At 37.7% G+C, this 13,532-nt stretch overlaps 1 long non-coding RNA gene across 1 annotated transcript in view; it reads right to left on the minus strand.

The window, feature by feature from the left end:
- Nucleotides 1–318: 318 nt before the first annotated feature.
- LOC113635638 overlaps nt 319–13,532 on the minus strand; it is a 62,572-nt gene continuing 49,358 nt past the window's right edge. The window contains exon 3 of the long non-coding RNA XR_007138377.1: nt 319–1,732. This is a non-coding gene — a long non-coding RNA (uncharacterized LOC113635638). The remainder of the gene's footprint in view (nt 1,733–13,532) is intronic.

A 13,532-nucleotide genomic window follows, 5' to 3' on the forward strand; every position in this document is an offset into this window, starting at 1 on the left:
TTCACAGAGTAGATAAAGAATCTTTTAGTGTTTTCAAAAACAAGAAAATCACAAGAATTATGGCAAAAAAGATAGTAAGTGAACATTGTTGTTGATGTTAAATAAGAAATACAATTGTGGTGAACACTACAGTCACACAAAAATAGTTACAATCTCAGCTTCTTCTGTGTGGATCTTTATTCTTTTCTACACACAAACCCACCATATGCAAACACACACACACATGCACGCACGCACACACACACACATGCACGCACGCAAGCACGCACACACGCACACACACACACACACACACACACACACACACACACACACACAGAGGCACACACAGAGGCACACACACAAACACAAATTAAGCAGGGTGTGTAATCCTGATGCTCCCCCTGCTGCTGGTGCTAGAACATTGAGGGGCAGTAGGTTAGAAAGAGAATGTGTCAAATAGCAGGGTTGTTCTTCAGCCACTTTCTGAGTGCAAGGTTGAATTCTGGCATCACTGAAGTGCCTGTATGCTGTCTAATCTAAAGCCCAAAAACAAACCCCTGATGACCTGCTTAAGAGACTGAGGAAGAGGGAGAGAGAAAGAGGAAAAGTGAGTGAGAGAGTGTGTGAGAGAGAGAGAGAGAGAGAGAGAGAGAGAGAGAGAGAGAGAGAGAGAGAGAGAGATACGCAAAGCAGCATCCATGCAGTCAGAGGAAGCCACAGAGTGTTATTATTAATAAAGCATTAAAAAGGGAGCACTTCAAAGCCCAAAGGAGTCATGCTATCACACATGAAAGTAACATACTATGGCTTAATGTTTCCTAAGGCATGTTAGGGTGATGTGGCTTTGATTTAAAATGCATTGTGTGGCGAATGGATTTGTGTGAATGCAGAGAGGAAGTGCAAAGTGGGCATAGACCATAATTGACAATCTGACCTCACAAGCTCTTCAAAGCTTTGGCAGGTGCGGTTATTTGGTGCTTACTAATGGAGGAACTCCACAACAAATATATAGCACCTGTATGTTCAATGGTGCCTCAAATAGTTTTAACAGGCTTGGTTTTTTTGAAAGAACATATATACACTGATGTGGAGGAAACCTTCTGTTTTACACACAATATAGTGCCCTGTTTACCTTTTGTAATCATCATTAACAATAATTTGCTTACATAAGGTTTAGGTCTTAAAGTTATACTTACCTTATTTACTTTGATTTTGCTTGTAGACCATAAATTTGAAAACTCACAAAGTTCCACAAATTGTGATATAACTTGCATTTCTTTTAAAAGGCATCAATGTGTACATAGAATATTGTTAAGAAATGTTTTAAGACAGTGTGATGCTTAAAAATTACCTTTTATATTCTTCGAAATACTTCAGATATATAAAGAAATTTGGTTCAGCGCTTTTCCATAGAAGGATTAGAGGTAATAGAGAACCTACCTCAGCCTGATCAATTTCTCCTGAGTTTCTGACAGAAGATATCTTCATCGATCTTAACAAGTCTTAGTTAACTATAGAAATAGGGACTTCAGGCATACAAGGCCGCAGAATGTTGCAGTTTCTTTGTGGTAGGTACACAGTACAGAAAGGCCATCCCCTCTTAATTATGACAACTGATTGACAATAGCATAGTGCTTACCTTGCAGCTTGGAAAACAAGATGTTTCCAGACGGACTGGGGGTGGGCAGTTTGTCTCACTTCGCTTCCTCTGGCAAATGACACCCTTGGTGGTTCAAAAATGTTGGGGTCCCTGAACAGATTTCACAGTTTTATAAATAAAATGTGTGGCACAGACACAACGATGAGCACAATAAATCCCACTTTGAACCCAAAAGAGAGAATTGATGAATGCCACCCCACCCCCATGCCTTCTGTAGCATAATTGTTTTTAGAAATGTCACATATAGTCTAGCTATATTTAGAGAAGCCAAATCAATCATTTGTGTCAAATTCTGACCTTGTGCTTTAAGAATATGGAAAACAAATAATGCTTGGTAAACTGTAATCGATCAGTATGCATTTTCTATTGGTACTGGATATAGCAAGACATTTCAGTATCATTGCAAATTATGTTAATATAATTAATATCTGCTCATACAATAAGAGCACAAACTAAATGTATTAAACGTAAACAACTGGTTGAACAAAGTTAATCATTTATGTTACCTAAAAAACATACAAGACACAATCAATAAATACATTAGAATTTATTATTGGAACATGCTGTTTATATATATATATATATATATATATATTTAAAAAAACTTTACAAATCCTAGCATGTTTATTTCATTATAAATAACACATGCTAGGATTTGTAAAGTTATAAAATGAAAATATATTTTTTAAACAAATATGCAATAAAAGCCCCAGTTCTAAAACATAACATCTTAGTAAAGGCACTGTAAAGACTGAATGAAGTTTTTTGGTTTGTGTGATTAACAGGGGTGGATTTAGGAGGCAGATGAAGATGGGGTGTTTTGGGGGGCTTTGGGCAAAGCAAAGGGGGCTAAAAGGACACTGAATGAAAGAAAAATGTCAGTAGTGCCCACTCAGCTATTTTCCCAGTCAAGATCAAAGACTCCAGTGGACTGGCTGCACCGCGGGAAACTTGAAATATTCCCTGCCTTTGTTTGCTGTTGCTAGGAGACTTTTAGACGCAAAAAGTGTTTTCAGTAAGCTACAAGATCAAACAAAACATTTCAAATATAAATTTTAAAGCCTGCCATGTTTGAGGCCTAGTCTTGCAATTTACTGAGAATGTTCACTAGGGAAGAACTAAAGATAATGATCTTTCTATATCGTGATTCTGGCCATTGGCCGAAATGGGGATTTATCAGTTGTCGGTTTTTCTAGATTATAAGCTACAACAACTAATTGGAGAAAGTCCCATGTACTTCTTAGGTATTAAAATGCAAAGAAAACCTCTTTTTTCTTATAAGTTATTAGAATCCCAAAACCCACCCCCTTCGTCCCATTCCCAACACACACAAACATGCAGAGAGAAAGAAAGAGGGAGAGAGAGAGAGAGAGAGAGAGAGAGAGAGAGAGAGAGAGAGAGAGAAAGAGAGAGAGAGGCAGACAGACAGACAGACAGACAGACAGACAGACAGACAGACAGACAGACAGACAGACAGAATGATAGACAGACTTCTTTATTATAAATATGTTTAAGCAATAGTTCCAGTCAACAGTTATATGTATGTCACAGCGAAGTAATTAGCTTTTATTAGTGTAACACCCAAATAAATGTCAGAATGTATTGAGCAAGCAGTGCTAGTAATAAGCCTTGGGTATAACCACTAGCGTGGCAGCGTGGATTGGGATCAGAAAGCATATTCATGTATATTGCTTCCATACCCTGCTGACTTGATCTTATGGAAAATAAATTGCATGAATAATAAGCATAGGTGCTGAAATGATTTAACTTTTCTTGAATTAATTAAATCATTTAATTAGTATGTACATTTAAAATCCTATATTTAAACCATCACTTGGCCTTCATCAAAAGAAAATATTACAAAAATGATACACACTTGGGGGAGCACGGTGGCTTAGTGGTCAGCACGTTTGCCTCACACCTCCAGGGTTGGGGGTTCGATTCCTGCCTCCACCTTGTGTGTGTGGAGTTTGCATGTTCTCCCCGTGCCTCCGGGGTTTCCTCTACGTACTCCGGTTTCCTCCCCCAGTCCAAAGACATGCATGGTAGGTTGATTGGCATCTCTGGAAAATTGTCCGTAGTGTGTGAGTGTGTGAGTGAATGAGAGTGTGTGTCTGCCCTGCAATGGATTGGCACTCTGTCCAGGATGTGTCTTGCCTCGATGCCCGATGGCTCCTGAGATGGTGCAGGCTCCCCGTGACCCAAGAAGATCGGATAAGCGGTAGAAAATGAATGAATGAATGAATGAATGAATGAATGAATGAATGAATGAATGAATGAATGATACACACTTAGTCTGAATAGTTCTACACAAGACCATTAAAGGTTTTGTGTAGACCCCTATAATAGTGTTCCTCAGTTTGGAGGCTAGAAACACTAAATTATCTGGAGAACCTTTAAAAACACCTGAAGGATGTTTCTCTATATAAAAGTTTATGTCAAATTGCTTGGGCATGCATTTTGTGTGAAATGCAATACAGTAATAAGACATTTTGTAACACCTGGTTATCTGGATAACTTCATTAAATCACATAAACTAAAAACTACCAATAAAATCCTGAAGTGAACATTTTCACCAAAATAAAGTTTGTGTTTTTATCATTTAACCATCTTTCCCTAGAGATACTTCACAAGTTCAATCTATTGTCACAAATTCTGAATGACTGTAGCAGTTATCTGGTGTTCATCGAACAACAGTTAAATATGTAATTTGCATTGATTCCTGAACTGCCGTCTCGTTTAATCTGCGCTTCACTTTGAGGTATAAAATCCAGAGGTGCAGGTAATCTGGATGAGGGTATCAAATCTCTCTGTCAGTTGGGACAACAGATCTACTCAGGGTGGAATTTGCCAAGATGTTGTAGGACAATTGCCAACACTGTCATAGGTACCCTATCCAAGTAGAATGTTTGGCTTCACAGGGAAAACCACAGGCAACAAAAAAAAACAATGAATATTCTCCTTGTTAAACCTCTCCCAGATCTGGGTGCACACATTACTTTGCCAGGTATATATTACCAACAAGTGAGTTGCTCTCAGTGAGGGTAACAATGGGCTGGGGTGTTTTCATGCAAGGAAAGAGATTCATTATCCAACTATGGCATATCAATACAAACATGACAATGTTTCAAAACCAGGAAGAAGAATTTAAGGGCCAGAAAGAACGCAGTTTCAGTTGTTGGTACATTCCACAGCTCTTGCCCCCCTTATTGAAACAGGGATGGGTATCTTTATGTTTGTAGAGTTTAAGGTTCGGTCAGTTGATAACCCACTCATGTAAGGATTTTATTTTTAACAGGCCCATGGGAACAACTGCTGCTGCTATAGTCAGTGATTGTAATTTCTTCAACAGGGGTTAGTATTGCACATAAAGGCCTGTCTGGATCATCTGGAAATCATGAAAATGTCTGCTTCTCATGAGATAACAGGTTGAATAGCATTCCCAATTACTTTAACTTTACACCAATTAATTGTGTGTTTTTTTTCTATGTTAGGGCCTTTGCTGTGGCATTGAGCACCATAAGGTGTGTGAGGAAGGTGAACATGTATGATGTTATGTATTTACAAACATCACATGGGTCAGTCTTCACTCTAAAATTAGGATTTGCTATTGACTTCACCCCACACTCTGTACAAGAGATGTAAATGGTAGAAAATTCAATGATATTCAGCAGTGGGGAAATGTAGCCTAGAAGATTAATGGAAAAATGACCAAGTGGAGAAATTGGAGATCATTGTAAGAAATCTGACTCCATCCTAAGTATTGTATTCTCAGCACAGTGAAAAATGTAGTAGGCTAGCTATGAGAGAACTATGAGACAGTGGTATATGTCTAAAAAAATGTGAGCAAGTGGCAGGAGACCACATTACAGCCCATTGTATAAAATTGTACAGTAGTGGTATGGTTAACTTAGCAGGCTCAACAGTGAGCTACGGTATTATAATTAGGGAGACACACACATTAGCCATGCATAGCCACAACTCTGCTACTCAGGAGACTGCAGGACACTGCCACACTGCAGAGAATGAAGAGTAAATAGAGGTCAACCAACTACTGCTCCATGTTAATGAAGTGTAGTGGAGGAAGGAATCACTCAACTATGCTAGCAGCACTAGTTAACAGCTCACAAAATGGCAGGTTTGAGATCAGAGTGCGGAGAGAGATGTCAAAAGATACGAACTGAGAGCTGTAATGAGCAAAAAATAGTTTCTCACAATTTGCTGACAGTGTATTGGGAGACAGCTAACAAAGTTCACATGCAAACTGGATAACTCAACTTAAATGACGCTGTTTCTATATGACCTTCTTGGTTTCTCATTGCTTATGTCATGGTCTACAATGAGCATAGAGAGCATATATAGGATCTCAAATGACCATATGAAACATGGAACACCATGAAGGCCATCAATAACAAATAGAGAAAGTAGGGCACCAGAATGGCACTATCAAGAACAGAATGTCCCTCCAAAACTGACAAAAAGAAAAAGAAAAATCTGCCAAGACACCTAAAGCAACTTTAAATGAGCTGCAGGAATACCTGACAAGAACTAGTCATTCCCTGAATGTGACAACAATCTCTTGTATTTGTCATATAATTGAGTTAAATCAGAAAAACGTCCCTGAAAAAAAAGCCTGTGTAACAACCAAAAATGTTGTAAACGGTGTTATGGTCTAATAAGACCTAGGAATAACTATGGGACTGCTTCTCTTTAGCTCAGACCAGGGCTGTACTCAGGATAGAGTGAATCCTCGAAAACTCTAAATACCAATCTATCACAAAAGATTGCAGGCATCCATCAGACAGATAAAGATGAAGAAATAATATATCTTCTAACATCCAACCTGTTTTGCCCAGGCCCAGGTGGGTGCAGGTAGTGTAACGGTGTTGGAAAGGTTTTCTTGGCACTTTTTGGGCCAGTTAATACCAATTAATTATCATTTGAATGTCACATCCTTTTTAATTATTGTCGCTGATCATGTGTAGCCCTAAGTGGTCCAATCAATTTACCCATCTTCTAAAGGCAACTTTCAGCATGAGCATGCACCGTGTCACAAAGCAAAAGTCATCTCAAACTAGTTTCATGAACATCATAATGAGTTCTGTGTTATACAGTGGTCTTTCTAAAGTGGTCACCTTATCAATATTAGTAGTACAACAGGTAGTGCACCTGAAAAATCTGCAGGAAATATATTACATAATACAATCATATCAACCTCAAAGAAATATTGCAAACATCTAGTGAAGTCCATGTCACAAATAAATGATGCTGTATAGTGTTCCTTATAAAGTGTTCAATGAGTGTACATGCAATAGTCATGGTAAATTCTATGTCATACAAAGATGGATGAATTTATTCAACCTACCCTAGGAACACTGGGAATGAAGCAGGAATACACACTTGAAGAGACATCTGTCTATCAAAGGCACCATTCACACACACATTCACACTGTGGGTCAGTTTATTGCTTAATATTATTAGTATTAGTATTATAATTATTATTACTATTTACATACTATTTACAACAAACTGTGTAGTTAAAGATTTAACAACGTTTACACACACACACACACACACACACACACACACACACACACACACACACACACACACACACACACACATATATATATATATATATATATATATATATATATATATATATATATATATATATATGCTAATTCATCTAAGGCAAGTATTAGTATACACAGCATTACTCATTTAAAATAAGAGACATGCTACTTTATTTACTATTCACACTGTCATAATGATTTGAGAACACTTGGGTCTCATTTGGGTGTCCACACACATACATATAACCAAGAATCAAACTGTGACCTCTATATGTGAGTGTGAATGCAAAATCATCAACAGTAAGGGCCAAACCACATCTTTAAAAAAATGAATTGCTTTTGAATGTTATAAGGTTAGTTAACTGAAAAGGAAACAATGTTGTGAACACAAGAATGTCCAATCAAATGTGACTGTTCATGTCTGGGATGATTAAGATTATTATCACGATTGTGTAGCTGCTGCCTATTGTTCCAAAAAAGGGAGAGCCAGCTGGCACAGAATAGACGGACAAAAATACTCTCGCCAAGGGATTTCGGGACTGTCCACATCAATGCTGCTTTATAAATGAATAACAGTTGGATTTTTTTGCTGTTTCAGAATTCAGCTTTTGAACTAATATCAAGTTCCTGATTAATCAAATGAATGAACACACAATTATAACTGATCTTCAATCTTTTATTTTTACTTTGGTTTATATCCCAAATTATGTGCTACAGTATGCACAGTATGCAATTCTTAGTAAACGCCCCCATTTGTTTACTCCAAGTCTGTAGTCTCTTTTCACTCTAATTTTTGTCCCAGTTGCTGTACACACACTGCCACGGATGGGATCCCCCTGAGTGTGACATCACCTGCCTACACTTTTACTAAAGCAGCATCAACCTGAAGACCATCCCTGGCATGGGCACAACCCACAGGCACAACAAAGATGTTTCACAGGCAGGGCATCAGAGCGACAAACAGATAGGAAGTTTTAATGCTGAAAAATAACAACAAATAAGAATAAAACAAAGTTATGCAATCATTTAAAGCTCTAAGAATTATTCTACATTTTAACTTACCTAGGCTGCAAAATGGTGAAAAACTCCCAGTAACGCTGTTAGGCCATTTGTGCCACAATAAAACTTCTTGCTCTTTTCGACTGGAGCCACAATGGTTTACTTTCCCCGCATGTGACTGCTTTGTGAACTCTATAGGCAACCCCACGGTGACAATAAAATGCTTCGCTTCTTCTGCGTTCCGTGAAGGTTCAAGTGTTTATAACGTCGTGAGGAAAAAGGTAGTTGGGAAGGGAAAAGATTTAGTAATGGCAATTAAGAGATAGGATTCTTGACTGAAAGGTCCCAGAGGCCAGAGATACTCATTCTACGGGCGGCTACCCTAAAACAGTTTAAAAAGGGGTTTGTACCTTAGAAATAAGGTATATAGCCTATTAGGGATATCTGCCAAAGTCGTCCACACAAGCTTACTTTATGACATTGTTGATCTTTTAATTGGACAAACCGGGAACACTTTATTGCTCCATGTTAAGTAAAATGCTGTAATGACCCCATGACCAGTGCTCTAATTCAGTGTTTGAACATTAAATAAAAATACCTGAGTGAATGCTTTGTTGCTTGTAAAGTTTAAACGTGCTCAAAGCACCCAAGGACAGTGTGGCACAGTTTAGGGGCTAAATACATTTCCTGAAGTTGCATGTCTGATTAAACAAACAGGTCTGAATATTAATACTTTGCCGACTGGTGCACAAGAGACAAAGAGGTGTTTTTAAAAAATGATTCACCCTCTGTCAACTGGTCTAAAAACCGTCACATTTAACCGATGTTGCCGCCTTCATTAGTTTGGTGTGGAGGATGTGGTGTGAGATTCGCTTCTGTATGATATAAAGAGGCGAAAACTATGGAGGCAGAAGCGCCAGGCTGACGTCACGCGTCCAAGAGTCACCCGCCGTGTGCACGGCGTCTCCGCGTAAAGACTCACCGACAAAGAACGCAAAGGTTTCGGCCAACAATGTGGGTGGACAGGGCGTGAAACTACTATCATCTTCGGTTTTGAATGAAAGAAAGAAAACATAGATTGAACAAAAAGAGAGCCCCCTTCCATTTCAACTGCGTTGTTAGGACAACGGGAACCATCCCTCAGATGATTAGTTCCACTTCAAAAGAATTTACTTTCCAGCGCAGGATAAACGTCCCCCTTTTGTGTCGGGACACAGTTTTCAGAACGAAAAGAAGAATTGTCTGTTTGGTCGGTCTGTTTATTTTTGTTCACCATACAATTGTATTAAATAAACAGAAGAGTCGCCACAATGGCCTAGCAAATCATAAACATGTGGATAAATTGAAACTAAATAAAACACAAACACAAAACTTTGCAAATAGAGGCTTACATGTGTTAAGTCAAATATGACGGTGTTAAATCAAATAAGAGTTTTTAGAAGTGTGCAACAAACCAATTTGCCAAAATGACAGCCTGAGTTTAGAGCACATAGCAATCACAAAATTGAGCTCATGGTTGATTACAGGATAGTGTCCTCAGTAAGTGTTGTCCAAAGTATAACACCTTTCTGCCAGTCACAGACAGTGACACTGTTCATTTCCCACAGACTCATATTAATGTGCACTTTTTGGATGCCTTTACAAAAAACTAGTTTTGGCAGTTCAACCACAAGAGTGCACAACTCCTTAAACACCCTTTACAACCAAAGACATATAAATAACAAGACACTGCTGTCAATTAACTTTAATTTGTTGCTCTTTTTATTGAACAGAGGGTCATGCGTATAAACATACGGAAATATGGGACATCTGGCACGATTTTGCACTGATTGAAACAGTTGTGTGCAGAGAAGTTTTCCCGCCGAAGATTTTCAGAGACCAAAAGATGTGATATGATAAGTTATTTCAGCAGTTGTAGCAGGTGTAGTAAATATTACTAGGGCACTTCTGTGGAGGACTCCAATCTATTGAATATGTCATTTAATTTAAGTCAAACCAAGTTTTTTTTTTATATTGCAACAGTCTCTTGCCTATTAATCAGAGCAAAAAAATGTTTTATGCTCCTTGGGTTATAGATTCTAATCAATCTTGCAAGGTCCTGTCTTGAGTGGCGGACTAAATGAGGTGTAAAAGAGAAAATAAGGCGGGGGAGTATTCAAAGAGAAGCGCAGTGGATCCGAAATCACAAGTAGCACAGTCAATGATATATTGATGTATGTAAGAGGCCTTAAAAAGGTAATTCTAGAAGTGTGACTGTACAATGCGTTAATGATAATGTAATAACCCGAAGTAGTAGTTACTATCAGGATCAAATAAGCTGTCATGTTTACATTTGAGGAATACTCTGCTAGGAAATGTACATCTCAACTGTTACTAATAATAGAGAATCCAGTTGTATTCCTTACAGACAAGCACTGAAATGCAAAGCTAGGCACAGATCTGATATATAGGTCACTGGAAATTCTAAAAATAAGTATGTGAGAGGAACAAAAAGAGAATGGAAAAGAAAACAAAATACACAGTGTTTAATAAAGCTCTAAAGAATCTGTTAAGGAAATATTTTGGATGAATAATAGAATAGAAGCTTAATTTCCACTATTTGGTTTGATTGAAGGACAATATATCCATGCTGGAGTAGGCCTAATTACATCAAATATCATTTCAGTCCTATATTTGTCCTGCACAATGAGATCTTTAAAGGTACAAGCTAAAACGAGAAATAATACCTTATTTTAAGAATGCTTTCTTTCCAAAACAAATAGACTATACTGGTTAAGCTATTTTATATGTATTCCTATGATAATGGGGCATTTGGTCTTCATAATGGACTGCAATTCCTAACCATCTGCTTATTAAAATAGCCTAATTAACTAAACCCTACTGTATTGCACAAGGACTCCTCCCACATGAAATCATTCCACCAATCTGAACGAGGGACTGCAGTGTCTATATAATTGTCAAGTCAAAGCAGATTTCTACAGCATAGCACAATATTTTCATGAGACATGATGATTCTTTTGTTTCTTTTTTGACCTCCTTTCAATCATAGGTGCAATTGAACAACAATGTAATGTAATAGTGAAGATACTAAGCAGCACATTCACAACAACTGCAATTCAGAATTATGTTAATGCAGAACAAATGGTTGAATCTATAAATGGATAAATCTCTTATGGCGGCACTAAATATTTATTCTTATTCCAAGAAATACATTTTATCGATTAATGCAGCTAGGTTTGGTTCGGTCTCTTGAAAGCCAGGGATTTACTTAATTCTGCTAAGCTATTTAATGACTTATGTGTGCATGGCAATTGGGAAGAAATACACATGTCAGGTGAGCAACCAGTTCTGAACTGTGATCTACTAAAATAAGTGATAACTAAGGAACTAGATATTTTGCTTCACACTGCCAAATTGCCATGAGCAGGATTTATTAAGATTCAAAAATATAAGATTGTGGATTATTTAAGAGATGAAGGTAAATTCCAGTGATTTATCTTTCTCTAACAGAGCTCATATTACCTGTTCTGCTTTGAGTCTGAGTATAAATTAAATCCAATAATCAGGTTACCAAATGAAATAACTTCAATAGTTAACATTCTAGAAGGTTGCATATATGCCTGGTTTTGTTTTTTTTAGATATTATAAACTTTTATTTAGCAAATTGAACTGCAGTGGAAAGATGCCTTTGGAATAAGTACAAGAGGATTTGGTATATTTTATTCCTGCATTCAGCTGTGGTCTTCAGAGTGAAGGGTCAGCACCAAACTAAATCCAATTAAACCACATATCACAGAGAGCTTACACAGACTGTAATAGAAAGGGCCTAGAGATAAATTCTGAGTTTCACTTCACTCCTACAACATCCACATGAGTAGCTATCACAGTAGATTGTGGCCCCAGGTGGAAGTGTAATGCTAAAAGGTTAACAGTTAGACACACCTCAGCAATGTGCACTTTCCAGAACCACTGTAGGCCAGACACCCACACACACCTGCACACTCATATTCACCACAAACACACATGGCTGTGTAAAGTATACATGATTTCAGTCACTGCAAAAAGGAAGTCTGAAAGTGTTGACAGAGAAACTCAGAGGATTGATGAAAATCAACAGGGAAAGTGATTAGATGCCATCCTTCCTATCGATGTTGAGGTTTGATTACACAACCCGCTTTGGAAACATGTGGCATCACGCAAAATTAAGCACCCACAATTACACAGGATTTTGAAATGATCGGAGAAATCCCTGATTTAAACAAAATCTCAGAGACTGTGTTGAGGAGAGGAAAAATAAGAATTTCTTGACCTCCTTTGTTTAATTGAAACGTTGCTGTGCTTTATACATCTTCATCAAAGGTATTTTCTCATTCTTCTGTAAGTATTCTGCAGCATTCTAAATTATAAATAAACAGTTAATTGTAAATGTCTATAAGAAATATGCATGTAAATTACTCAGTTCCAGTGCAACCCCGTTCTTCCCCTCCACCCGTTTTAGCATGTTTAGCTGGCCTTCAGCAAGCATCAGGTCTGCCAGCATGCACTTGCCAAGGCATAGAGGACACTGAACTGTTCTTTAATGAAAACAATCTGGAGAAAAGATCAGAGAAAAGGATTTATGGCAGTGGTCACCCATCTGAAAGCATGGAATACTCAAAGTTAGCCCCTTTCTAACTGAGTGCATTCAAGTTAAAAGGATTTACATTGCTCATTGTATTCTTGTGTCGAATGTAAACTTAGCTGAGATTTCATACCCAACCTGTTGCAGCATAATGCCACAAGATCACATGTGTGAACAACAAGGTAGAAGAGCAAGCCGACTGCATAAAAACATGTCTTTTTGACATTTCCCCTTCAGACCCGAAAAGGCATGATCAAAACCTGTCATATACTGTATGTCTTATGTAAGGCACGGATATCAAACACTAGAAAATTTGGCACAGATTTCCACAAGAGTAAATAGGAAAGGTCAAAATGAACAGGAAAGGGAAATACAAAAGAAAAAGAAAACACAGATATTGCATTGTTTGACAATAGAGCTGAACATTTCCCCAAATGAATAGGCTACTTTTTAAATAATCTGCCTCTGGCTTAGCTACACAGGGTACTGGCACCAACACTAACTCAAGAAACTGACCTGCTGGTGAAAATGAGAAAAAATGTTATTAAGCCTGGGCTGAGGCACACTAAACAGCTCTCATCTGTCATTTTGCCTGTAAAATAGATACGATATCTACACAGACATTTTCCATTCACTCTTAAATTATGCAATGATTTACAAATAAATGGGTATACTGCTGATACATTATTTTAAA

The sequence above is a fragment of the Tachysurus fulvidraco genome, chromosome 17 (genome assembly GCF_022655615.1).
Source record: "Tachysurus fulvidraco isolate hzauxx_2018 chromosome 17, HZAU_PFXX_2.0, whole genome shotgun sequence".
NCBI lineage: Eukaryota > Metazoa > Chordata > Actinopteri > Siluriformes > Bagridae > Tachysurus > Tachysurus fulvidraco.